The 27,602-nt window shown below is 44.0% G+C and overlaps 1 protein-coding gene across 3 annotated transcripts in view; it reads right to left on the bottom strand.

Moving 5' to 3' along the window:
* The window catches only part of SAMSN1 (SAM domain, SH3 domain and nuclear localization signals 1), a 1,266,558-nt gene that overhangs the window by 498,833 nt on the left and 740,123 nt on the right, over positions 1-27,602 (bottom strand). The gene's annotated exons all lie outside the window — the stretch shown is intronic.

Here is a 27,602-nt window from a genome sequence, read left to right as displayed (position 1 = left end):
CCCAATCTAAAGCTGCACGCGCACATTACCCCAGCTCCAAGTGTATGTGTCACCAACCAGGTTATGAAACTATAGGTTGACAATAGTTAGGCCTACTGGATTTGCAGAAATGTGTCGAGTTAGCAGGCTGGTGTTTCATGCACAGCTTTTTTTAGTTCTGCGCCCTTATGCACTTTTTTTCAGAAAGTCATATTTCTGGCTATGCTGAACAACTTAAACTAAAAATCTTCACAAGTACAATACGATGGTACCCCAATGTCTCTTTACCAGTATGTCTAACTAAATGGTGTAGTTACAGTTGTGCATCACAAAATTAGAAAATACACCTCCTGACTCTTTGACCATTTCTTGAATACAAGATGAATTAAATATTTGTACGACCCTAAACTGAATACACTTATAAATAACCATATATTAGCACATGGAGATTGTTAGTGACCTCTTCTCATCCAAGCAGAATGATTAGAGTGCATTCAATAACTACAAGTATTGACTGCGTTTGATCATTCTGTCTTCAAAAGCAGACAGGGAAACACAATGTAATTTCCAGGGAACATTTCTTTCAATAATTCACTTTCTCTCTCGGATTACTTTTTTTGGTATCAGGTAATAATATGGCCACATATATGGTCGCCGTAAATAATATCGCCGGGAAAATGTTGTGGCGATATTATTTGGGTGACCATATATATGGCGACAGGGGCAAAAAAAAATAAAATAAATAAATAAATAAATAAAAAAATGTGGGGGTTGCAGGGGTGTCCCCAGCATGTTCCATGCAATAATGTCGCCACAAAAAACGACAATTTTTCGGCAATATTTTTGTATGGCGATATTTTTGTGCCAACATTATTACATGGAACCCTTTTTTTGTATTCAACATCCTATTTAACACACAAAAGTGAAAGCCAACACATGGGAACATCATTATCTTATCAAGAAACTGCTTACTATCACATAACACCTAGTGCGTGCTAAACCTGTGTCTTGTGCATGTTATCTATACTGTTGTCTTTTCTTTCAAACAGTCTCCTGTCACAGTAATTTTAAACAGGGGCAATCTTCGACTTGTACAAGTTTACCCAAAACCACAGACACGTCACTTGCCATTCAAGTATGCTTTTTTAATTATAAAATTAGTATAAATGCTAACAGTTGATGAATACTCTATTTCTAGCAATATCTATTTTATGCTCCATGTCACATGCTGTATTTGAAGGTATTATGTTTATTTTTGCAATAGACATCTCTAAAAGTGATGTTTGATTAACTTTGTGATCTTTAAGAATGTTTTGGTGAAAGTTGGTGGTGGATATTTACTGTAAGATGTTTAAATGTATTCGAACAAAAACAAGATCACTGTTGAAGTGAAAGTATAGGGAAACCTATGCATTTTTATATTTTTATTTTCATTAGTCCTCGACAGGAGATCACCAGGATGTCATTATCTTTCACATCATCATTGCAAACCACCCAGGACACAGAGTTATGACAACACATACTGCACTGTGACTTTTATATGTATGTTTACGAGAATGTTATTGTTATATACAATGTCATCACATGTGTTTTCCATTAACAAGGGGGGTCCTGGGAGTTCCTCTGGCAGACATTAGTCCTGGTTACGAGAGCCTTACCCAGAGTCTTTAGCTCACCGTCTTTCACAGTCTTGTCCTGCCCTGGGGCAGTCCAGCACCGAAATGCTAGGCAATTCTCCTCTGAAAAAGAGTACCAACAGCAACCCCAGACACGTGTTTTGGTCTGGTTGGACCTCATCAGTATGCTGTAGCTGTGCCTCTTTAAGAATCTAGCCAGATCCGTGTGGAATCTCGATAGAAGGGGGGGGGTGCATTGGCCTCATATAGTTTGTTAATGTCCTTCGTTACGTACATTCCTAGATATTTCAGCATATGCTTTTCTACCGTAAGACCCAATGGCGAGAACTTATCCATGTCTTCTTGTGTGAGATCGTGCAGGGGGAACAAGATGGACTTTGCTCTATTTATTTTGAAGCCTGAGAGCACTCTGTATTCTTCAATTATCTGGACTGCCCTCGGTATGGATGAGGTGGGATTTGATATGTGTAGGATTAGGTCATCGGCATATAGGACCACCTTATACTCTTTCCCCCCCAATTGGAGTCCTTCCACCTGATGGTCAGTCCTCAAGTCCAAACCAACGGGAGTATTCCCCGTTCACGAATACTGAGGCTTTGGGGGACGTGTATATCGCTTGAATCCCTGTGCTAAATTTTGGGCCTATTCCTACCTTTTAGAGGACCGCCATCAGACAGCCCCATTTGACCCTATTAAAGGCCTTCTCTGCATTGACAGACAGGAGGGCAGGGTCGCTGGCATTTTTCGAGACTCATTAATCAGATGTAGGGTCTTTCGCATGGTGCCGGCAACTTGCCTACCCAATATAAATCAAACTTGGTCTACATTTATCAGGCGCGGCATGAGCGTCTCTAATCTCGCGGAAAGGACTCTGGTATAAATCTTCGCATCTATATTTAACAAGGATATGGGGCAGTATGAACCACATTGTTTGGGGTCCCGTCCTTCTTTGAAGATCACATAGATGAGGGCTCGAACAAATGAGTCTGGGGCCTTCCCAGTGTCAAGGATCTCATTAAAGAGTTCCACCAAAAATGTGAGAAGAGAGGAGAGGAAGGATTTTTAAAACCCGGCAGTGTACTCATTCTCGCCTGGGGCTTTCCCAAGAGACAGCCTCTTAATTGCATTTTTGATTTCCTCTTCAGTGATCAAGGCGCACAAGGCGAGAGATTCCTCGCCCGAGAGTCTCAGCATCTCAACTGCGGCAAGATAGTTTTCCGTTCCCAAATGTCTGGAGTCTACCTCGGATCTATACAATGTCTCATAGAAAGTAGTGAAAGCCTCAGGGATGTCTCCCCCCGTTGCACTTTGAGGACTTCCCCCCTGATCTATTTCCACATCTCTTCGTTCTGCACGTTGTTCCCTGAGCCGGGCCGCTAACAATGCATCTGCCTTGTCCTCCTTTTCGTAAAACTTCTGTCTCAGAAGCTGTAACTTCAAGGAGTCAGAGCTCTTCTCTTTTCCTTTTGACCTCTAGAATCTTGCTGGACCTCCCTTCTTGAGTTCCCCTTGCCTCCTCCTCCAAATGACAAATCTCATTCCTAATTTTGCCTTCTACCAGGCTCTTTCCCTCTTTTTATCTGCACCTTGTCTGATTAGAATACCCCGCCACGTTGCTTTCCCTGCTTCCCACACTGTCAATTTGGAGACCTCTCCTGTATTATTGGTCTTAAAGTATTCATTGATCTTGTGTTCCATCTCAGTCTTAAAGACATGGTCCTTCCAAAGAGATTCATTGCACCTCCATTGTCCCCCCTTTTTAGGTAGGTCATCCCAGTGTATGCAGACCGTGATCATATCGTGATCTGACCAGGTAACTGGGACAATCTCAGAGCTTTCGACAGCATCATTTATTTCCTCGGACAGGAATCTATAATCGATCCTGGTGAACGTATTGTGAGGGACAGAATAGAAAGTGTACCCAGTTTCCTCCGGGTGGAGTACCCTCCATGCATCTTGTAATCGGTATGTTTCCATCATGCCCATCACCCCTGTGCATCCCCCTTCCACTGGTTCCTTTGCATTGGGGTTACCTGCCCTCCTGTCCAGTCTAGGATCGGCACATAAAATGAAGTCCCCACCAAGGAGGACATGCCCCATTGCTTCTAACATGATTTTGTGGATCGTCTTGGTAAGGAATCAGGACTGACCCGAGTTCGGGGAGTACACCGTGGCAAATGTGATGGTTGCGTTTCTTATAGACCCTACTAGAAGTAGTGCTCTCTCTTCTACGCCTTACATATCTTTGTAAGTGTGAAGCCTAAGCTTTTCCTAATGTGTATCACAAATCCCTCCTTCCTCAGAGAGCCTGACCCTCAATACTCTGCCCCCGTTTGCGTGCCCAGAATCGTTCGTTCTACTCAGCGGGCAAATTTGGTTTCCTGCAGAAACAGAACATCAAGTCTCGCCCTGCGAAATTCTCTACACATAAGGGATTTTTTGGTAGGCGAGTTCAGGTCTTTTGTATTTAGAGTCCCCACCTTGAGGAGACCTTTCTACATAATATGTGTCAAATGACCCCTAAGCGGTGGTCGGCAACCAAGCGTGTAGCGAGACAACAGCACCTTCACTATTTTGTCACACAACGGGGATTCTGTTCCCACCCTCTCACATTCCAACCCTGCCCCCCTTTCCCAACTGTCCTTCCCCCCATCCCTCCCTCCCCTGTCGGCGTCCGATCAAACCCAGATGAGTTCACTGGGCTAGTGCGGGACCACTGGCGGAGGCTGTTACCTCAAGGCCACCTACATAGGAAAATCGCTATAACGCTTGAGCCCCCACTTCCTATCACCCATCCCTCGTTCCAGAACACAAACAATAACATCTCGTAATGAAGACATGTTTCCTGTATAAGTTCAGTCACAATACCCTTCTCTTCTTGCTCATCCAGGGATGCCCAAGTTGGTAAAATCATTCCTGTACCCAAGCCTGTCGACGACAGGGCAGGGAGAGTCCCACCGATCATCATCAACCAACAACTTTCACCTGGCATCTGAGGCATGTGGAACCTCAGGTTCTAAAGGCCATGAGACAAGTGTTTTCCCCAAAGAGGCCTGAGCAAGGCAGCAGCGGGACCGGTGTACCAGTGATCTTTTCAGTGGCAGTGTGTGCCTCTGAGTACTAAGGTCCCTTCAAATTTAAGTGTTATGGGATATTTGGGAAGCATGTTACAATATCAGGTATGTTCAGCCCTCCTCCTCCAGCGAAGTGTTCCCTCTTCGAAATTTCCTCAAGCTTTCAACACGTCTCCTACTTGGTCCTTGGATGCACCACTGTCTTCCACTTTGTCCTTTCTCACTCTGTTCCCTTCCTTCGGCACGGTTTTTCAATAGTTCTGATATGCAGTTCCTGATGTCCCTTTCGGACCTCAGCCGTTCCTTTTTGCCTTACATTCTCAAATGAGAGGGAGAAAGGGTAGCCCCATCAATAGCGGATTCTGTGTTCTTTCAACCATTTCACGAGAGGGAGGCACATTCACCTCAGGGCGAGGGTCTGGGAGGATAAGTCTTGAAAGATCGTGACTCGCGCCTCGCCAAAGGTGACCGGCAGACTGCATTTGGCCTTGTCGAGGATTCTAGCTCTGTCTTGATAATTGTGAAAGCGGGCCAGGACCGATGTAGGTCCACCTGATGTTTCACCTGCTCTGTGAATTCTTTCCGTTTTTGGCTCATCAATCGCCTCATCCTGGAATAAAAGTTTAATTATGTCATGGAGCATTTTCTTGAGGTTCCTCTCAGACTCCCCATCTTGTTCCGAGATGCCGAAAAATCACAGGTTATTCCGTCTCTTGCGATTTTCTAAATCATCAATTTTTAGACGTAAATCTTCCTCTCTTTGTTCTATTTCCCCAATTCTGTGGTACATTAGAGTTTCAAGAGTACTTAGAGAGGTTCGATTATTTTCAACTCCATCGAGTCTTTCTTCCATCTTGTCCATTCATTGTATAATCTTGTCAATTTTCCCCTATATATTGGCTACCATGTTCTTAATCTCGTTTAACAAGGTTGCCACATTGCCTTTGGTAGCTGCTGCTTCAGTTCCAGCGGTAGCCATGCCTATGTCTTGAGGGGCTTAGAGCAAAGAAGGAAACGGGGAATAAGCAAACTCGGCTAGTTTTATTTCATGCCCATGAGCTTAAAGACTGGCTCTGTAGTCGAAATTTGAGCTCACTAAAGTGTGGTAGAAAAAGGGGCCCTTCCTCCTCGTGTCAGGAGTTGCAATCTGTGGATTTGTTTACGGGGTGATTCGTGCCTCAATAGAGGGTGCTCGCCATGGAGCGGGCTCTTTAGTCAATATTCTGTATGGGAGTGATAGTTCTTGACTTTAAAGCTGCTACCCCATAGGGTCTTTTCACTTCTTATTTCACGATGCGTCTGTGGGAGTAGCCGTGGAGATTCGCTTCTTCCGGTGCACTACGCGTTGGTGTGGCCAGGATTTCGTGCCTCTTTCAGGCGAATTGTCTATAGAGGAGGGCACACACCCCAGGAACGGGGGCCAACCCTCTCGGTGTCAGGTAGGAATCGATAATGTAGGAACCCAGTGTGGGTCGTTAGGGTGCTTCTAATGAGAGAGAGTCTATGATTGCGCACTCTCAGGACTCCACTCTTTGGATTTCACTGGCAGGTAGAGGTGCGTGATTTATGGTTAATCGCCCAATGGGGGTTTATCAACTTGCCGGGGGCCAGTCCGTTACAATGTCTATGGGGAGTTTTCATAGAGTAGGGGACGCCCCAATGTCGGGGGCCCAACCCTCTGCTAGTGATTCAGATTGTGCACCTCCTTGTGTCCGCTATGGGATGAGAGAACTGGAATCCCCTTTGCGGCCTACGGGGTCGTGTACGTGATGCAATCACTCCGAACTCTGTGTGCCCTGTCTTTATGCCTGGAGGCTGGTAGGTCCACGCCATCAGGGGAAGGCACCGGTCCACAGTTTCTCCAAGGATGAGCTCTCCGCCAGTGCTTTTCTGCTGTTCTATGGGGTGGCTCATGAACCCCTTAGCGTCCACAACCCTAAGCAAATGTCATATCAGGCCATTTACTAATGGTTGGCTTTATCAGTGTCCTGCTCGGATGCCCTCGGGATGATTCCAGGAGTGCAGGACAGTTCCAGGCGCACTAATGTGCCACAAGCCCCTCTCGGTGCTGAGTCCTTTTACATAAGTTCACTTCACAGGTCTATGCTTTTGACTGGGTCGTGGCTCAGCTCCCTTCCCCCGTTGTTGTATTCATTACTCATTTAGGATCACCTGTGGAGGAGCATATCAATTCTCTTGTAAAGTCCCAGGCAGTGCTCTGTGTTCCTAGTGGGTGTAAGGCGCTCTTGGTTGCAACTCTGGCACCATGCCAGCTCTAGGGCTAGAGTTTGCGTGTATAACTGGCTCTATGGAGGGGCAACGGGAGGCAGAGTGTTATATTCTTCACCTCGTAAGGTCTATAGTCGTTACTCTGTATGGGCGTACAATATTGGCCTCTCACCCCTTTGATTGTGTGACTTTGGTGCCGCACTTCCCACGGAGCATCAGCTATGCAATGTGGCTGTGGGAGCGGGTTGGGAGCTCAAGGCAGCCCGGATGCTGCAGAGCCCACAGTCGTTTTTATGGTGTGCACATGTTAGCCTCACCTGCCTGTGTCAGCTTGTCTTCTGCAGCAATCTGTTTGGATGCGTGGGGTCTGGTTATATGGAGAGCGTGTGTTACGCCCAGTGCAGGGCTCGCCCGTATTCTACTGTAATAGTCCTTAAGATGGTCCAAAGTGCACGCCTCCTTCTATCTCGGTGTGGCATTCTCGGGTTGGAAAAGTCCTGGAACGACCGCACCCCGAGCTGCATGGGAGGCGGTCACAAGCCTCCGCCGGGATCTCTGGCAGTCCGGTGAGTCTAATGGCCCTTCTCCGGTGTCACTTAAGGCGGCAGCGCCTCCACAGCACTTCTTCACAGATGTGGGTACTCATAACGGAGGACGACGCCGGCGTCCAGCGACTCTCTTGTCTTCGATTATATCTTTCTGCGCCTTCAGGGATCAGCTCCACTTCCACTTTCAATGTGAAAGGCCGATTGTAGTCAGAGGAGGGAGGCTGAGGGGGGGGGGGCTACAAGTGGGGGCCCAGGTCACTTGTGGGTCCATGGCGTTCGGAGCTCACACGACAGAGAAGTTCATCCGTGCGCCCCCTGGTGGCCGATCATTCACTTTTTAATAAGTAGCAACATTAAGTATTTTTCAAAAGGTGTTTTCCCACTGATCTCCTTGTTTTACATTTTTTTGAATGACATTGTTATTTCCAAACATAACATCTGTGCGTGTTGTATTTTGTGTGTGGGTATGTATGTTAGAGTTAATTGGCTACTCCATACTTGAGATCCGTGTTAATGTTCAATTTGAGCCTAAAACCAGAGCTAACCGAAATGCCTGGCGCATCTGTGAGATGGTTGCACAAAGATGTGCTTAATTGCATTTCAGGGATGTTACAACCATCTGTATATCTGATTATGAATCAGACATTAGTTCACAGCTGCAAACCTGTGTTGCTCAGGAACGTCTCTTGATTTGGTCCAGTGGAAATCATTGTGATTGTTTTATCACCGTTGACTTCAACTCCACCCAGAGAAAGACATTTCTCTCTGAGGCCCCTCTTTGAATGTATAGTTTTTTTTCTTCATCTGATCTGACACTATGGGCCTCATTACGGGTCTGACGGTAACCCCGCCAGTGCTACCAGTGGGTTGCTGCCAGACCCATAAAGAATTACGGGCGCCTGACTTCCCGGTGCCACCGGGCTATTTCAAGTCTGGCGGCCGGGAAGTCAGGCGCCAGTAATTTTGTTAATCCCCATTCCCATGGAGTCCCATAGGACTCTAAGGAAGTGGGGACACGGAAGCACTGGTACCATTGGTAACGGTGCCGGTGCTCCTGTGACGGCTTTGCTTACCTTGACCGCTGTGCTGGCCAGGGTGAGACCTGTCGGGTCCGCTGCTCTGGCTGGCAAACCTGTAGTTTGGAAACAAGGGTGCCGGTGAGCTTACTGGAACCCTTATTTCCGTACCGGCAAACTGGGCATAAGAACACATATATATATATATATAAATATTCCTCTGCCTCAAGATCCTCTTGAGAGGATCTAAATAAGAACATAGCTTTTTCACCGCCAATGCAATCCCCACAGAATTCACAATGTTTATTCCAGAGCAAATTTCTCAAGCAGGTCCTCTTGGCAAGTGGCCTCCTACGGTCCTCTTGGCAAGTGGCCTCCTACACAATCGGAGAAGTACAAGTTTGTTTCTCTCCATCGTGATGCTTGCCTGCAGTGAAAATTACCTTGGCAGGAACAGGTGCTGGTGAAGGCCAAATAAGGTTGTCTTATGTCAAATTTCTTTGAGTGGAAAGTCCTAGGAGAGGATGCCGTTGCACGGGTATGATGAACATATCACTTACAGGCTGGACGCTACTCTGTGTTTATTGCTCATCGCTCTTGTGAAGATGGCTCTACAAACCTTTGTGGGTAGTTTGGTCATGATGTTTTAATAAAATCAACGCTTTTATGGGGACGTTAACACTTACATGGTCATGGTTTTTGCCATGTTTGGCTTCTGCAAGACAAAAGTACAAGGCCTCCTCCTTATCAAGTTTCAGTCCATATGATAACCACCACCCCACCCCAACACACACACACGCATAACAAGGGCTGTGCTAAGGCAACGAGTGCCATCATTTGGATGTCATATTCACAAGGAACATCAGTGCCAACTGGTGCCGCTCTCTTTTTCTGTCAGAAATGTGTGTTACTTGACAAAGTTTTTGATATACTTTGCAAACAGGGTTTCTAGAGATGATGACTAACATGGCGTGGAAAACATATTTACATCTTGTAAACTGAGGAGCTGAAGTCCAAAACATTCTTGTGTGTTCAATCTGGTTTTGTATTTCGGAAGACAAGAAGCCCCCAGAATAATAGCTATTAAAATTTAGGCTGGAATCGGAATGCTTTCTATGCAATGTATTTAAGTATCTATTTACTTATTTCATTTTGTAGTTTTGTAGTGCTCATAATTCAGTAAAATCCCTTCAAATTGCAGGGGAGGGGTAGAGAGTGAGGAGAGGAAAAGTACAAGTGAAAGAAGGGGACAGTTTCTTATATAAATAATGGCAAATTCCTTGGTAGTATAAGCATACACAATAACACTGTGAATATAGCGCACAGGGAGAGAGAAAATAAGTCCTAGAAGCCTTGGTTATACAGAAGCAAAATGACAATGAATGAAGAGGAAACCGTGTACATTCTAATGTCTCGAGTTGAGGGCAAGGTCACCCATCCTAGTTTATGTATTGAACTTCTTCAGGGTATGTCTGTAGTTGGGAGGGGGAAAGATGATCCATCTGACCTGGTCAAGGTTTGTCAAAATGCATGCAAATAATGGCCTTATTTTTTCTGTATTATCCGCTGTCAGAAAGTTCATGACTGTGTTCAGTGGGATTTTGTTTCCAATGTTTGGAACCAAAAGCTTCCAGCGTTCACCCCGTGACAGTTTCTCCTGATCTTGGACAAGCTCAAATTCGGCAGGGATGTAGTTCTGAGGTTCCTGGTGGCTATGACAAATCCATCTTTACGATTTAGAGGCACTTCAGGAAAAGTGAGTTGTGGTTTTGGAGAGCATGGGGAAGGGGGCACATCTGGTGTAGTGAGAATGTTCTAGCAGAGGAAGATTGTCTAGAAGACAGGATGGCAAAGAGATTATTTTAATATAGACTTTGGCTTCTAGATCTCTAATGATGACAACCGAGACATGTTGATACAGGACATGTATTCTGGTAAAAAGACATTTGCACTTGAAATAGTGCATGACAGATGTATGGGTCTTGCGAAAATCTGAGGCCAAGATTTGTTAGGTATGTTTTCGAAAACCCAATGTGCACCATTTCCAAGGCCTTCCTGGTGCTGACAGCAATCTCAGTGGGCGAGAGGAAGTTCTATCTACAACACCAGAGTGCATGGGCAGCATTACTCTCTGCCTGAGCGTGACCAGGCTTTGCTGTCTTCCGAACCATATAGGTTACACTGTTAGTGTCAGATTATTGGGAGCTGAGATTAGTCTATTGGCCCGGTGTGGCCAGGCTAAAAGGCCTTCTATGATGCTTGGGTGTCAGTGCTAGTGACTGTGAAGAGGCTATCAGTGACTCCAGAAAGAAGCCTCTGATGCAAGGGGGCTACATCCATAACAAGGTCTCTGAGGAGGCACTGTTAACTTGGAGCTAAATATAACACAAGAACAGAAATTATTTTTGGACCTTTAACATGCCCGGGAGCACTATATCATCCTGCTTATTTCTCCTCTTGTGCTACCCTTCGCCCGACTGCCTCCACTCAATACCCCAACAAACCTCTGCAGACAGCACACATGGTTACTCTGCCATGTTCCATCTGGCTTTCTCATGCTCGATTTATCCCCGAGTAAAAACATTGCACACTGAATGGTAGGTAATGGGGATTGTGGCAGCCGGGGCCCTCCCCTAATTCACTTCAGTGAATTGGTAAAGGTACTGGAAGGCATTAATCTTTTGTTCGACAAAAGGAGGTCCCAGGAAGGATTACGAAAAACACAGGCCCCCATTTCTCCTTTCAAACTAATCAGGGGGCAAACTAAAGCAGCATGAGGGCTCTATGTAGCTTTCACATGTGCTGTGCCCAGTTTGGACACCTGAGTCTATGCCATCAAGCAATGCCTGTTGAGTAAAGAACAGAGGTTTGGCAGAGGATTGGGGTGGGGCCAGAATCTCTGGTAAATTGCACCAGAAATGTACCCTGGTACTCTAAAAGCTGGAAGATGCAAATCATGAGATTTCAAAAGCTTAAGCGAAGTCTGTCCCCTCTGAGTGTAAGGCTAGCAGGGGGTAAGACAGTTTGTGGGACTTAGTCCCCAAACTGATGCTACAAAGAGTGGGCCACACTGGCCTATTGGCTTAAAGCACACGTTCTCTGGTCCCAAATCAGTCTCCATCTTAGCACACGCACAAACTCACACCCAAATGACCTACAAACATCCTGGACCATCATTTAGTTTCTGTGGGATGGCAGCTTCTTGGCTACACTTAATTTGAATGAATTTAGTGTCTGTGGGAAGGCAGTGAAAATATGGACGCAGAGACACAGAGAACGCTTGGTTCACAAAGAGAACTAGAGGAGGCAGACACGTTGTTGAGGTAATTATGTGGGTTGGGTCAATGTTTAGATGGGTGCCATTTTTGCTATAAAACAGTAAAGGAGAATGATCCAGTGTTAATTTCAGGTTTATCATTGAAATGATATGATATGATATTGCATTTATAACCCGCCTATACACAAGTGCTTCAAGGCGCAAGATAAATAGATAGAACAAGGATTTTAAAACACAGGTATGAACATAAGAGGAGGCATCTATATGGGGGTATAATGGGGCAGTATGAACCTGTATATTGTTGGTTCAATGCTAACATAAAAGGAACCATTCGCTGTTCCAGTTTCAAGAGTAATTAATTTGAGATTGCGCTTGGTTGCAGGACTTTCAATAGATCTTTGTTTCAAAGCAGTCACCTCCTCTGCAGTTGGAACTGGCTTAATGATCAAGACCCTACCTGATGAATATATACAAGCTACAACATTTAACATTCAGGTCATATGTCTTCCTCTTAAAGTTATGTCTCGGTGATAGATAAGAAGCAAAACAAAATAAATCATTTGTTTTCTTGTTTTTTACCATTTGCAGGTTTTGGAGCAAATTGTTCTGCTTCTATCTCCAGACTTGCACATTTTGGTAGCAACAGCTATTATTACACCAAACCTACACAGAAATGTATTTCCTTTTATCTTGGGATGATTGCTTATCTATTTCGTCATCTCCAGCAGATTTAACCATTTGACTGCCCTTAGGACATATTTGCAAGGGTGTAGAGGCCCTGGCTTTTTTGATTTTTTGTTTAATAAGCCCCATGCCAAAAGTATAGTGTACACCTATGCTCTGCTGAATCAGTATCGTGATCTGCTGCACCTGCCCTCAAGTGGAACAGAGCTGATAGTGGGGCCAAGGTTGCCCATTTGACAGTTGCTATGAAAGCAAAGTCACTTCTGCACAAAGGCTCCATTTTAGGCATGCACCTCTGTTGAAAACCCCCATAGTTATGAAGAATCACTATACTGGTGGCCGTTTAATATTTAAACATAAAACCATATGTGGGTTTAGGGTATGGTGGATAGTACTTCACATAACTATAAGAAGCCATATCAGATTTATATCATACATGTGTCAGCACTGTGAGCTCAGGCCAGCTTTGGAAGGATTGTGTATAGGCGACTGAATGGCTAGGCCTCTCCATTTGACCCTTTAGATGACTATTCTCTCCAGCAGGACAGCCTCACAGCAAGAGATATCCTGGGAAATAAGAATCAAAGGGCACACCCACCTCAAAAGGACTGGCCTCACATGAGGGCGCTACATACCAAAAGAGCATTTGATGTTATTGGCAGGCGAAGGGACAGTGTTAGTGTACACAAGAGGGAGCTCAGCAAAGTTGGAGGACAATTCCATCATTTTATTTCTCTCTATTTGTCTTTCCTTCCTGTCCCCAATACTTACTTTGGCAAAAATCTCTTTGGGCATGATGTCAGAAGGCAAATACCACTTGTCTCAAGAACAGAATTGGTCCCTTTAAAGAAAGCTTGCTTTAGTCCAATCACCTGAGGACCGTTGCCTTTAAAAGAAGGTGTCTCCAACTCATTATTTGATTCACTCTTGAACAAGCATCTGAGGAAGAAATCATTGTACCTTTTTTAGGAGAGTTGACTTTCCAAAGCCCTCCACAAGAGGTTAAGACTGAGTGTCCAATGCAGAGGCAAGCTCTGCGTATTACCCTGCTTACTACCCGTTCCCAGGGCACATTGACAGTGACTGACAGGTTGAGCAAGACCTGCCTCTCTGTCAGCCACACAGGTACACAGGCTCTCACTGAGCTGAAGGAAACTTGCAGGTGTGTTCCAGCCTCCCCCTTGTTGGGATCCTGAGAACAAGGTCTCATTTTATCCTTGAGTCACTAGATTGAGACTCCCAGCTGCCTGAGAGTCATAAGAGCTGGTATCCCTGTGTATTTGCTGTCAAACTACTGCAAGCTATGATTTGAATCAGTTCGACCCTGTCGGATCAACAGGACCCCATGGAGGGCCTTCAGCACTCGAACAATCTTCGAGCCCCTGCCTCTCAAACCATTTTATCCCTGCACCACACCAGTTTTGTGCCTCATTTCTTTGGCTCAAACTTGATACTCATCATTGCACCTGCCACATTCTAACCACATTTTGAACCACCAGCATCTTCATTGCTGGTCTTCATCCACAGTCAAACTGAATCTGGTGGCTTCATTGAACCACTTCCATTGAGTGGCACACTGAGCTGCACCGACTTGAACTGCGCATCTAGTCACCATCACCTTAGCTGGCAAACTGACTGTCGAACCAAACCTCATGACTCTCATGATCTGCACTAAGCTGAATGCTGCATCAAACCACTTTTCAAACCACTAGCATCTTCAATGCTGATCTTCGCTGGTTGACCCAACTCTAGTGGCCTCATCAAATCACGACCATCAAACACCGCATTTTACCACAGACTTAAACTGTGCATCCAGTCACCAGCACCTTGACTGTTGAACTGACCATGGTGGCCTTTACGAACCACACTTCTTCCACCCCAGCTGGACATCCACTCCTCACCTGTAACAACATGACCTTCTGCATTCAAATCTGTTTTGAACCGCAAGAACAGTACTGGGAAGCCTGATTCAGTGCTGTCCAACTTCCAAGACAAACTTAAGTTATTATTGACTGATAAATGCCCCGCCGGTCCATCTTTGGGTCATAGAGACTGGCTAGGTCACATATAATCCCTTTTAGCACCAAGAACATATCCTTTACAACATTGTGGTTAATTATTGCCCTTCACCCTCTGTTTCGTTACTCAGGGTATTGCATCTTTCTTTCTTTGCATATCCTGTGTTTTTTCCACAGGGAAGGGTTTGTGTTTTGCTCTTCTCTTTAGTCACTATTTTAGGTGGTGTGTTTATTTAAAATATATATATTTTCATTGAACCTTGGACATTCTCTTTATTTTGGCTGTTATACTTTGCTGTTTGGGTTGATAATGAATCACATTCATATACCTGTTGAGAGGATAGTCTTCCCTTGGCCCACGTTTCCACAAAGGGAAGGAGGTATATCGCTCAACTGTGCCTGTTTAACCTTTATTATTTGGATCACTCTTATTTTGTAGCTGTATGAGGGCTGAGACAGTGATTTAGCCACTACTCATCCTTGTACTCCTGGGGGACAGACGTCAATGTGGTATATATATATATATATATATATATATATATATATATATATATATATACGGGTTCTAATATCCATTGGCAAACTATGAGATCCTGTTGTGGCTGAGATATCCTGTTTTCCAGGGGCAGTGCCCGATGTCAACAGATATTCTGCGCTGCCCCAAAGGAGAATAGGATCCTCACTGCCACGATCTAGAAGAAGCACATGCCATCTTCTGAACCAGGTGATGGGTCAATTCGTTCCCTCTGTACCTGTGACCAGAGATGATTTCGTTTTCACAACACATTTAAATTAGTGGGCCTCAGGATGTTCTCTTTCACATAGCATTTGATCAAATATTAACAACCACAAGCCCTGCTATATTATATACCCATCGATGAGGCAATATCCTAGTCAATCTTTTGATGTGACCTAATGCACAGAGGAGAGGAGGCAGAAAAGGCATAGGACAAACAGTTGCATGCATTAGATAATGAGTTTTCAACAATTTTCTGATGTGCTCTTAACTATTTCCTGCATCTGGGGTGAGACAAAAAATTCAACCTCGATTTGTATGAAAAATATAACAATTTATTTACAAACCATAGTCTCACTAGCTCTCATGAGGCCAAACTAAAACAGAATTTACTAATGCAGAATCCACTGAATGGATATAAAACAAGTCTTCACATTAAATGTGTCTGGTAATACTTACTAATAGTTGACATCTCCCACAACAACACCTGCAAAAAAACTAGCATTTACATTCTGCTCATCAATCTGTAAGGAGAGTCGCCTTATACCTTCTGTATATGCTTCTAGCAAGTTTTAAAACCTTTGTATAACAGTTCAATGCATACAACTAGACATGAATATGAAAAGTCAAAGCACAATGCATATTGCCACACATTACTCACATGTAAAGAATTTCAAGTCAAAGTTAGCATAGAAAAATATGAATGCAAAACCATGACAGTAATGAGAGAGGTTCCCCCGACATTTGTCCCGAAGGTTGAGATTGTGGCTGGTCCTGCAGCAAATGTAGTCGCCGTGAACATTCCTGCACAATATGTATCACAGTTTGTTCATGCCCGTTCTCAAGACAGGAAGTGAATACTATTAGGCAATCTATTCCTGATATTAGGAAAAATCTGACAGGATTCTATAAAGAAATAGAGTTCGTCTTGCAGTCCTCAGTGTTCACCTTAGGAGATATTGATCTGTTATTTCCTGTACTCCTGTCCGTAGATTTGTGGAAACAAGTTAGAACTATAGATGACGTGCCAGGGTTGGGAGATACATGGGTGAATATGACTAGACTCGATGGAGAAAGGCCAGCTGGTGAAAGACCGCCTCAGGTGATACTAACTTTGCCTGATAGAATCATTGCAAAATTGAAAACTATAATTCCAGAGAAAAGAATTATTTGGGACAAACTTACGGCTTGTGTTCAAGGGAAGTCTGAGGGTGTGACCGAGTTCTTTAATTGGTTCGAACAGGTATTCTCGGATTTCAGCGGAAAAGACCTAGGCACATAGTCTGGGAAAAGGTTATTTGTGGACAAATGTGTGTGTGAATTGCTGCCTGACATCCAGTCACAAATGATGTCTTCTGAGAGCGCTTGGCAGGCGAAGTCCCAATCAGAAGTGCTGCATATGGCTCAGTACTACGAGAACCGTGTCAATAATGAAAAAGATAGAGTTGAAAAACGAAAAGGTGATTTGAAGACCAAAGTGCTATTACAACAAATTGTTAGAGGCCCCAGAGGGGGTAGTTCTCAGATTAGAGGTCAGTATGTCCCACAAGGGACTGCACCCTTCAGCCCTGTGAACATTAACCAGTGCGCCTATTGTCGTCAAGAGGGTCATTGGCATGCACAATGCCCCGTCCTTCGACAAAGGTCGAACAACACATTTGGGAATATGGGTAGACGATCCAGAGGTCGCCCGGGTGAGGTAGAGGTCGGTTTAATCAGACTCCGAGTGTGGAACCTATTTGATCATCCTTCTGCTGCATATTTATCTGAAGAGCTTCCTTTTGATGACATTCTGTTTCGTTAGGATTGCCCGAAGCAGGGTTTGGAACCTACACCTATTCCCGTCAATCAGAAAGGTCCCTACGTTGAAATGATGGTGGGAAATAGGAAACATCAGTTTTTGATAGATACTGGAGCACAGAAGTGTTCCATTGATCATTCACGGGTTCCAAACATTCCACTGTCAGCGCAAACCAATGTTTCTCTGCACGCCAGTTGTTTGTCCGGTTTCTTCGGCGGTACCCATTTCTTTGGGTCCCTTTACGGACCACTGTCCATTTCTGTTGACTTCGAATTGCGGAGAGAACTTGCTGGGGTTGAATCTGTTGAAAGAATTAAATGCAGTGATTTATTGTTCTTCTGATGGAGTGCGCTTGACGATTTCACCACAGCAATTTTCTGTCTCGCAATTCTTGACTAGACCGTTGCTGCCAGAATTCATTAATGTACCAGAGAGCTTATGGGCTGTTGACGACAATGATGTTGGTGTTTTACAGATTGAACCTGTTAAGATAGTTTTGAAACATGGAATTGCGCTGCCACGCATTCCCCAGTATAAGATTTCAGTTGAGGGCGAGCAAGCTTTGAAATGCATTTTTTCCGATTTTGTGCATCGCGGGGTGTTTGAAAGAATTTCAGGAAGTTTGTGTAATAGTCCGATTTTACCCGTGTACAAGAAAGGCGATAATGCAATTCCATTCCATTTCATAAATGATTTACGTGCCATTAATAAGGTCATCGCTCTGCAATTTCCAATTATGCCTGATGTGACAACGATATTAACCATGATTCCAGCTACAACTACTTAGTTTAGTGTTGTGGATCTAAAGAATGCTTTCTTTAGTATTCCTATACACAAGGATAGTAGATACTTGTTCGCGTTCACCTTAGGGGGACGCTCGTTCACATTTACTCGTGCACCTCAAGGGTGCACAGAGAGTCCTAGCATCTATAGTAGGGCTTTGAAAGAACAGCTTGATACCCTTGAATTGCCCTCTACTTGTACATTTCTTCAGTATGTTGATGACTTGCTTTTAGCCGCTGACTCTGAGAGCACCTGTATGGAGGGCACTGTGTTATTGCTTATCCATCTAGCTAAGCATGGTCACAAAGCTTCGCTTAAAAAGTTTCAATATTGTTGCCAGGAGGTCGCCTATTTAGGCTATCTGCTGTCAAAGGAGGGAAGAAGATTGACACCTGAAAGAATAAAACACATTTCTGGCATGTCTGTCCTAAATACACAGGAGGAAGTTAGAGCCTTGATAGGTATGGCTTCTTACTGTAGGTTGTGGATCCCAAATTTTTCACTAGTGATCAAACAGATGTTGGCTTTGACAAAGAAGGGAATTTCTTCGCCATTGCCGTGGAACACGGAACACCAGCACTTGTTTGACTTGCTTAAGACTGCATTATGCTCTGCACCAGTTTTGGGCACACCAAACTATGAAAAGGCCTTTGTGTTGTTTGTGCATGAATGTGATGGATGTGCTTTGGCTGTATTAACGCAGGAACATGGAGGGAAGAATAGGCTGTGCGGTTACTTTTCTTCCGCCCTTGATCCTGTAGCATGCGCTTTGCCAAGATGTTTGCGAGCTGTCGCTGCTGCTGCTGCGCCTGTAAAACAGAGTGAGGGAATGGTCCTAGGCCATGATCGAATCCTGATGGTGCCTCACTCTGTATATGTTCTACTGAACCGAACCCAAACGCAACACCTCACTTATGCATGGTTGACACGATATGAATTGATCTTGTTTGCTCCTCACATTCAAATTAAAAGGTGTTGTGTTCTTAATCCGGCTGAACTCCTACCTTTCCCGCAAGATACTACTTGCGGCGATGAAGAGTCACATGATTGTTTGTATACTACCGAACAAGAAACAAAGGGTAGAATTGATTTGAAAGACACTCCTTTGGATAATCCACAAGGAGAGCTGTTCTGTGATGGCTCTTGCTTCAAACTTCAGGATGTTACATCCACAGCTGCTATGCAATCACCACATTAAGCACGGTCATGGAAACCAAGAGAATCACACATAACTCTGCACAGGCCGCAGAGATTATAGCATTGACCCGAGCTTGTGTACTTTCCGAAGGGCTTACAGTAAACATATATACTGATAGTCAGTATGCCTTTGGGGTGGTTCACAACTTTGGGAGACTTTGGTCAGAGAGAGATTTCCTAACTTCACATGGCTCCCTAATAGTACAACTACTCTCAGCGCTTGCGCTCCCTACTTAGTTAGCTGTTTTGAAATGTGCAGCACATTGAAAGATTACAGATGACATAGGGAAAGGGAATGCTTTCGCTGATCAGATAGCTAGACAAACTGCTACTGATCCCCTTACGGGGATGTATGTTTCAAAGGAGACTGTAAATGCTTATGCAATGGATGAGGGTGTTGGGTCTGTACGAGATATCCAAGCTGATGCCACGTTAGAATAATCCAAGAGTTGGGCTGAAGGCTTGGGGAAACTTGATGATGACAGGTGTTGGGTGGACATAGTTGAAGGGAAATGGCTACTCCCTGACGCGTATATAATGATGATGGTCATCATGGCCCATGGTCCTACGCATGTATGTGCCCAGAAGATGACAAAGATGTTAGAAAAAGTTTGGGCAAATGACAAAATTTCAAAGATTGCCCAGCGCTATGTCCAGGATTGTATGATTTGCCTACAACACAATGTGGCAAAGGGGACAGCAACTCCAAGGGGAAGTTTCAGGCCACCCTCTGTCCCCTTTGAAGTTATCCACTTTGACTTTATTGAAATGGAACAATGTAACAATAAAAAATATGTGCTGGTGGTCATCTGTGCTTTTAGTAAATGGGTTGAGGCTTTCTCCGTTAAAGATGCTGCAGCCATGACTACTGCGAAAACCATTTTAAGGGAATATTTTCCACGGTTCGGGCTACCAAGAGTCATCTGGTCGGACAATGTTCCATATTTTGTCGCTGCTGTAATTTGGCAGATATGTGCGGCATTACAGATCGACAAACGGTTCCATTCGGCCAGACATGCTCAGAGCGCCTGACTAGTAGAAAGACACAACGGTATCATCAAGAACAAGCTCGCTAAGAAGTGTGACGGCACTAAATTAAAATGGCCGGACTCCTTACCGATCGTGTTATTATCCATGCATACAACACCTCAAACTAAGACTGGTCTCTCTCCATTTGAGGTGGTAATGGGGAGACCTGCCAATATCTGGAACCTTCCTAAATGTAATTTGTTAAGAAATGTTGTAAATGTATTACTTTCAGATTATTGCAGCCAGTTGACTAAAAACCTGTATTTGATTTATCACCAGGTACAAGAGGCTTTACCTGTGCGATAGAGGGCCCGGGCCACAGTATACCGCCTGGAAGTTGGGTGCTCATCAAGGCATTTGAGCGTTCTTCCTGTCTTGCACCTCGCTGGCGTGGCCCGCTCCAGGTCCTGTTGGTCACCCAAACAGCGGTGCGGGTCTCTGGAAGAAAGAACTGGATCCACGCGTCCCATGTCAAGAAACTTCCTCACCCAGTGCCACACGTTACAGAAGAAACAGAACCCCTCGCTAATGCTCCAACCAATGATCCTAAAGCAGTAAATAGCGCTGAGAGTGTGTCGGAGAATCTTTCTGAGCTCGTGAGGCTTGGGGAAACAACCATTTTGTCTCCACACTCCCCAAAAGTTTTGCATCCGGAAACTGCTGTTCCAAATTCGGCATCTTCACTTGTCTCTGATACGTTGCTTCCAATGGGAAGTGACGACACATTGTTTCCGGATCAATCAGTACCAGGAAAAGCAAAGTACAATCTGTGTCCAAGAAAATACACTTACGGCACAGTTTTGCTGTGCATCTGATAGACTTACGGCACGGTTCGGCTGTGCATTCGAAGAAGGAAAGGATCATCGAGGGCTTGTTTTTGCCCAATTTTGAGAAAGGTTATTCTGTTGGCTAGGAAGCCGCCAGCAATGAATATTGGGGGTTTCCGTTTGAAGACTACAATGCCTGCCACCGCTACCGCTCGTATGGGACTTGTAAATGATGGGGTGACCAACCGGGACAATGGTCAATATGCCTGGGCCCCGAAAATGTATTTCTGTGTTTTTATAATGATATTTGGGTTTTTAATAGTCACTGTCTTAGGATTGTGGTACCTTGAGGAAATGCATCCTTTTGAATCCTTGTTGCCCACTGAAAATGTACCTACTGTTCCTACTCCCTTCGCACATTTGCATACTCTGTTCCCTAGGGACTCTCAGCATAGACAAAGGTACCACAATAATACTCTGCTACTTATCATAAATGCTACGCATGCCATTTTTAATAAGTCTAACTGTTGGGTCTGCTCACATTTACCGTAACACGGGGATAAGGGGCTAGGTTGGTATATTCATCCTTTACCTTTGACAACTGCTTGTTATGCTTCTCTTAGAGCACTGTTCTTTGGCCGTTGGAATGATAGCATCTCAGGGAACTTTGACGGCACTAATTTGAATAGTTTTGAGAAACGTGTTTTGACTCCCCTGGGATGCTCGCTTTTCGCAAACAGGAGTAAACCTAACGTTGCTTCTATTAGGCCTTCTGATAGACTGTTTCGTCCTTTTCAATCTTTGATTTCCTTTAAGATGGCTCCGATAGGCAATAAGGATGTCATGCCTCCTTCTTACACTGTTAATCATAGCCCTGATTCATTTTATTTTTGCATACAGAGGAATGGAACTCAGTCAATGGGAGATTTTCTAGGTTGTGTCAACGTTTCAAATTTGACTGGGGAAAACAGACCTTTGTATGTAGGCAAACTTGTCTTCTTTGTCTGCGGTAATGTAGCATTCCCATGGTTGCCCAGGGATTGGCAGGGAACCTGTTATTTAGGGATCCTGTTACCTGGGTATTTATAGCTAGTACAATAGAAGTTTCAAAGGCTCGTCCACGGCGGGACAAGAATGGTGACACTCCAGCACAAATCTTGGGAGATATAGCAAAATCAGTTGTGCCATTCTGGGGGCAGATAGCGAATTCCGAAGATATCGGAAGACTAGCGAGAGTACTGGAGAGAACCATCAACCGGACCACTGACATACTGTATAATATGAAATTAGAACAGAAGGCGATAAGACTATTAGCACTTCAGAACCGGATGGCATTAGATGTCATCCTGGCTGAACGTGGTGGAGTGTGTAAATTAGTGGGGTCTGCATGCAGTGTTTTTGTGCCAGATTCCTCCCCAACCATCTTCAAGGCAATACAGAATCTGCATGTCCTTAGTTCAGAAGTGCATGTTCCCGAGGGAAACTGGGATCTTAGCGCTTGGTTCTGGGACTTCTTACGATCTTAGGGTTGGAAGGTACTTTCGGTCTTGCTGATTATTTTTGGAATCCTGTTGTTTCTTTGTTGCTGTATTCAGTGTCTACCTAGTATATGTTTGATGCTAGGGGGATGTTGTGCACAAGCGATAGGTACGATAGGACATAAAGTGTATGCCCCAGATAAAACTTCCAAAGAATATGTGTTGAAAGAAATTTTAGCGAATGACCTAATGGCAATAGATATTTCCGATAGCGATTCCGGGTGCATGGACGATGATGCATGGAGTTATTTGCAAGGAGATCCAAAGTAGTTTTAGCACTTGGCATAGGCCAAAAGGAGGGTTTGTCAAATGAGAAAGTATATCGTGCCTCCTATTGCAATAAATATATGTATATTGGCCTACGCCAAGTTGCTAACAAGTCGCTTGCGAAGAAATCCGTATTGCAAGGTCCTGACCTTAAAATCAATGTAAGCTGCCATTTTAGGTCAATCCGCCATTTTAGGTTCGCTTTGTAAAGTCACCCTGTGAGTTAAAATGGTGGACAATGTCATTCCGAAATACAACATGGCTGTCTTGACCTCTGTATGTAGCTAATATGTAACTTGCCTGCAGACCACTTGTTGAGGTCGTGAACTGAGACCTTGTCCTTCGTTGACCTGTGTATAAAGGATTACTCATGCAAAGAAACTAATCCGCGAGCATAAGTTAAGGACAATGTATTCAAATACTGAACATAGAACACTTGTTTAACTACATTGTATTAATGTTTGAGAAGACCTGCATGGGAAATCCCAGAATACACAGTTGCCATATAGGCTTGTTGATATATGTATTAAAAGCAAACCAGTTACATGTGGATGTGCGAAACTCGGCATGAACCCTAGATCGGTGATTTGTATTAGCGGAATATTAACCCGAAGTAGGGCTGGACATCGTGCTCACGAAGAGTATAAAAGACCAATGCATTCTAATGTACAGTGTCTCTCACTGAACACACTGAACCACGCTGGAGTTCGTTGTGTTGCACTGAGGGCCGATAGCTATCTGATTTTGCTCTGTTCTTCGTAACTGGATTCAGTATAAAATAAAGTACTTTGTATGTTCCTTTGTAACCCATGTTCGATGTATTTCCTTTTGGGGTACTCAGCCTCGATATTTTGATTTTGTTTTCACAATGGGATGAAGGATAAATAGTGCAAAAATTCTACTGTTTGTCAGACGATGTGTAAATAGTGCAAAATGTGTACCATTTACCAGGATTAAGGACAAATAGTGCAGAATGTACACTATTTGCAAGGATGAAGGGCTGAAGGCTAAATAGTGCAGAATCTCTATTAGCGTCTATTCGCAAGGACAAAAGTAAATAGTGCAGAATTCCTACTATTTGCTAGGACGATGGGTAAATAGTGCAGCATTTCTACTATTTGCAAGGATGATAGGATGAAGGGTAGATAGTGCATACATTCTACTATTTGCCAGGACAAAGGGTAAACAGTGCAGCATTTCTACTATTTGCATGGATGATGAGACGAAGCGTAAATAATGCAGAATTCATACTACTTGCAAGGACGATGGGATGAAGAGTGAATAGTGCAGAAGTTCTACTATTTGCCAGAACGATGGGTAAAAAGTGCAAATTGTTTACTATGTGCCAGGATAAAGGCCAAATAATGCAAATGTTCTACTCTTTAACAGGGTACCATCAAAGCAGCTCAGAGATCATGTTAGAAGGGAGCTTGTCAGCAGTGCCCACTGTCCTGTTAAATAATGTAGTTTTGCTAAAATGTACAAGGACAAAGGGTAAGCAGTGAACATTCTCTGTTATTTTCCAGGACACCATGGAAACAGCCCAGAGATGGTCTTAGAAGAGATATAATCAGCAGTACTCCTAGTCCTGATAAATAGTATTGTTTCTTTTTGCAATTTTCCAGGATCAATGGTCAATAGAGCACGTTGTTAAGTATCTAGTTGGGCATTATAAAAGTAGTCAAATGAGAGTCTAAAGTGGTTTTAAAGTTTGATGGTGATTGGCAGTTTTGTAGGCTAGGTGAAATGTATTTCAGAAACACATGCTGCCACCCTGTTAGTACAGACATGTCATCAGGTTTGTTTTACTTTGCAGTACAGCAATAGCGCTTTTACCAGGTGTGCCAACATTCCCATGGAACATTGCATTAGAAATTTGTCATCTAATTCCATAAAACAGCCTCATCTCAATATGATAATGCTTCTGTTGCCATTTCTGATTATTGTAATATGTTATCTTATTTTATTAATGGAATAGCAGATCTAACTTAACATTTCAGAGGCAACATGCAGTATGAAGAGCCATTGTATCCATTATTTTACACCACAGCAACACTAAGTTCAAAATAAAGTAACTCTTACAAATAATCTTTCACAGAGATTGATGGTGCCACTTAGAGCTGCGCTCCCACTACTTGTCATGTGTTCAAAATCCCAGTAGAAAACATTCACAATTTATATTTGTTGAAATTCGAATGTGTTTCTCTGTTAACGCTTTGTTAAAATAATACACACACAGATTATTTTTTTCCAGTTCATTATTTAGGCTTTACATGGATAATTTACCTAGAGGTGTTTGTGGTATACAATTCTTGTTTATCAAACAAATATTGTTAAGAACAGTAAATCAAACATATCTGGTTATTAAATTGCTTCTAAATGTGAGGAACGGATTCAAAAATGTTATGCAATTGGTATTCTGCATTCTCTCCATTCAGGTCACAAAATGTTCAACTAAAAATGTGTCATGCTACCCTATAATCCATCCAAAAATTGTGGACAAATTTATTTTCCAACAATAGTTGTACAAGCTAAATTCATCTGTGTTAAATCTGTCAGAAGCAATGTAGAGTGGTTGAATACACAGAGCTGGATGTTTCCATTCTCCAATGGGTCTGGTGTGGAGATCACGGCTGTGATGTTTTCTTCCAATGAGTCCATGGGAGAGGTTCTTGCAGGAGTGGTGGGGTGTCTGTTGGCTTGAGTTGGCTCCAGAGAGGGAGAGGTGTGTGGTGGAGAAGCAGCTACGCATCTTCCAAAAAAAGTCTCTTGGGGAAGGGGTGGCTAAGCATGTTCCATTATCAGTAAAGGTGGCAGTGGCTTATGTTTTTGCAAACCCTTCTAGTGAGGCCTGGGTAAGAGAACAGGCACTTCTTTAAGCCTAACAGGTCCCTCAGCCTAAAGACTGGTAAAAGACTGCTGAAGACAGTCCTTTTGATTTCACCCAGAATTAGGTAATGGCAGACATTCACTGCAAGCAAAGGCAAGGTTAGTGTTTGAAGGAGCCCTCCCAGACAGGTAAATCATGGTAAAATGGTCACCTCACCAGGGTACACTAGAAAATAAAGGTTTCTTAATTACCTTCTTGTGACCAATCAATGTTAAAACTTCCAGAGGAGTCATGTGGAACTCCACTTATTCATACTGGATTTGAAGGGAGAGAGTTCAGACTGGTAAAGCACCACAGAGTGTGCAGAAAGGCCAATGTGCTAGACCTCCCTCACTTCCATATACAATCAGAGGCTGATTGTGCGCGGGGAAGGCAGGCAGACCCTTTCCTTTCCCCACTCTCAATCAGAGGCTGATTGTGCATGGAGCAACCCCCATTCTCTTGTCCCTGCACAATAAGAGGCTGTCTTGGTCTCTGGCACACACACACTTATTAAAAAAACGCTAATTTACTCACTTAGATACAAATCCATACACACTCACATAAAAACACATATTTTTTACCTGCTGTCCCGGTACCAGTGCAATCTTTATGGACTTTCTCCAGCTCTAACTGCACAGTAGTAACAGGAACCAGTTAGCTCTCGGAAGCAGCGAGCATCTTGGTTCCTGAGTGCATGTGCGAGAGACTGGAACGTCTTCTGAATGCTACCCAGGGAGGCCTAAAAGGGATAAGAAATAATATTTTTTTCCAGAAATCACCTCCCTACACCGCCACTCCTTCCTACTGCTGGTCTCTTGTTCCATCTTCTTTGACCACACTCAAACAATCCACCACTTCCTGCCGCTCCTATGATCATCCTCATGCTCCCATTGGATCCTTGCCCAAACCAAATTTGCCCTGCACTCCCCTCCTGGGTGGCATTACAGGAAAATATGCTTCAAATAACGGCCTAAGTCCACCCCTTTTCTTTGCACAGGTTTGTCAGTCTCCAGCAATGGCGACTCCGGTTTCATCATGTTCAATTTCATGTCACGGGTGCCATGGCAGCCATTAACTTAAGTTGTTATGTCTTTGTGTAGGATATCTGCCCCCTGTGGATGTCTTTGGTAGTCAAGCATTTGCATTACTTTGCAGGCGGGGCCACTGTCGGTCTTCTGGTCAGACCGATGCTCGCTTGGCAGTCCTTTGAGCTCTGTGGCCCCATTACGTCTCTTTCTCCTGCGCAGTGTCTCCATCTGGGAGAGTCTGCTTGCTTGTGGGCTGCTGCCACTCTTTGGGGGCTCAGTTCTTTTTCATACTGTCATGGTTGAGTTGAGTTATTTGTCAAGTGCATAACTCCGCTTACAGAAGAACCAGGCAGACTAAACTGCTTCTGGGCGCAGGTTGTATATATAAGATAATCTAAGTAGCACATAAGCATGTATTCTTAAAGGTTACTGAAAAAGGTGGGTTTTCAGGCTTTTTCTAAATGCCAGGTAAGTATGTATCTGTCTGAGTTTGGTGGGCAGTGAGTTCCATAGCCGAAAGCCCAGAACTGAGAAGTGCCTGTCCCCTATGTGAATGAAGTGGGAGGGTGGAACTGCTTGGTGATGTTGAGCAGAGTATCGCAAGGTGCGAGATGGACAGTAAGGAACCATTGTAGCCATAATATGTGCAGGGGCATGTGCATTAAGGCACTTGAAAACAAGACAAAGAATATTGAAAGTGATACTTTGCTGTCCTGGTAAGCAGTTCAAATTCCTCAGATATGGAAAAAATTATGAAAACCTGTGGGACCTGAAAATGAGCCTCAAAGCAACATTTGTGCTTTTTCCAGCCGTTTGAGTTGATGTACTGAGATCCTGGCTAAAATGGAGTTGCAATAGTCCAACTTAGAATTAATCAAAGAACCCACCACCATGCATCGGTCTGGTTCTGGGATGAAAGGAAAAATAGGTCGTAGGCGACAAAGGCGAAAATAGATGCCGTTGACGGTTTCCCCTACATGATGGTCGAAGTCAAGCTTTGATTGCTAGATACACCCCAGGTTCCTTACCTGGCTGGCAAAAGATGTCAGGAGATCAAACAGCAAAGGGCAAGGAGGCAGCTTGGATTGGGTGCTCCAGATGTTTTTAGGGCTGAAAAAAGGA

This window comes from Ambystoma mexicanum, chromosome 7p (assembly GCF_040938575.1).
Source record: "Ambystoma mexicanum isolate Mex_15411 chromosome 7p, UKY_AmexF1_1, whole genome shotgun sequence".
Lineage (NCBI taxonomy): Eukaryota > Metazoa > Chordata > Amphibia > Caudata > Ambystomatidae > Ambystoma > Ambystoma mexicanum.
Note: the sequence above shows the minus strand (reverse complement) of the source record. Positions and strands in the feature narration are given on the sequence as shown.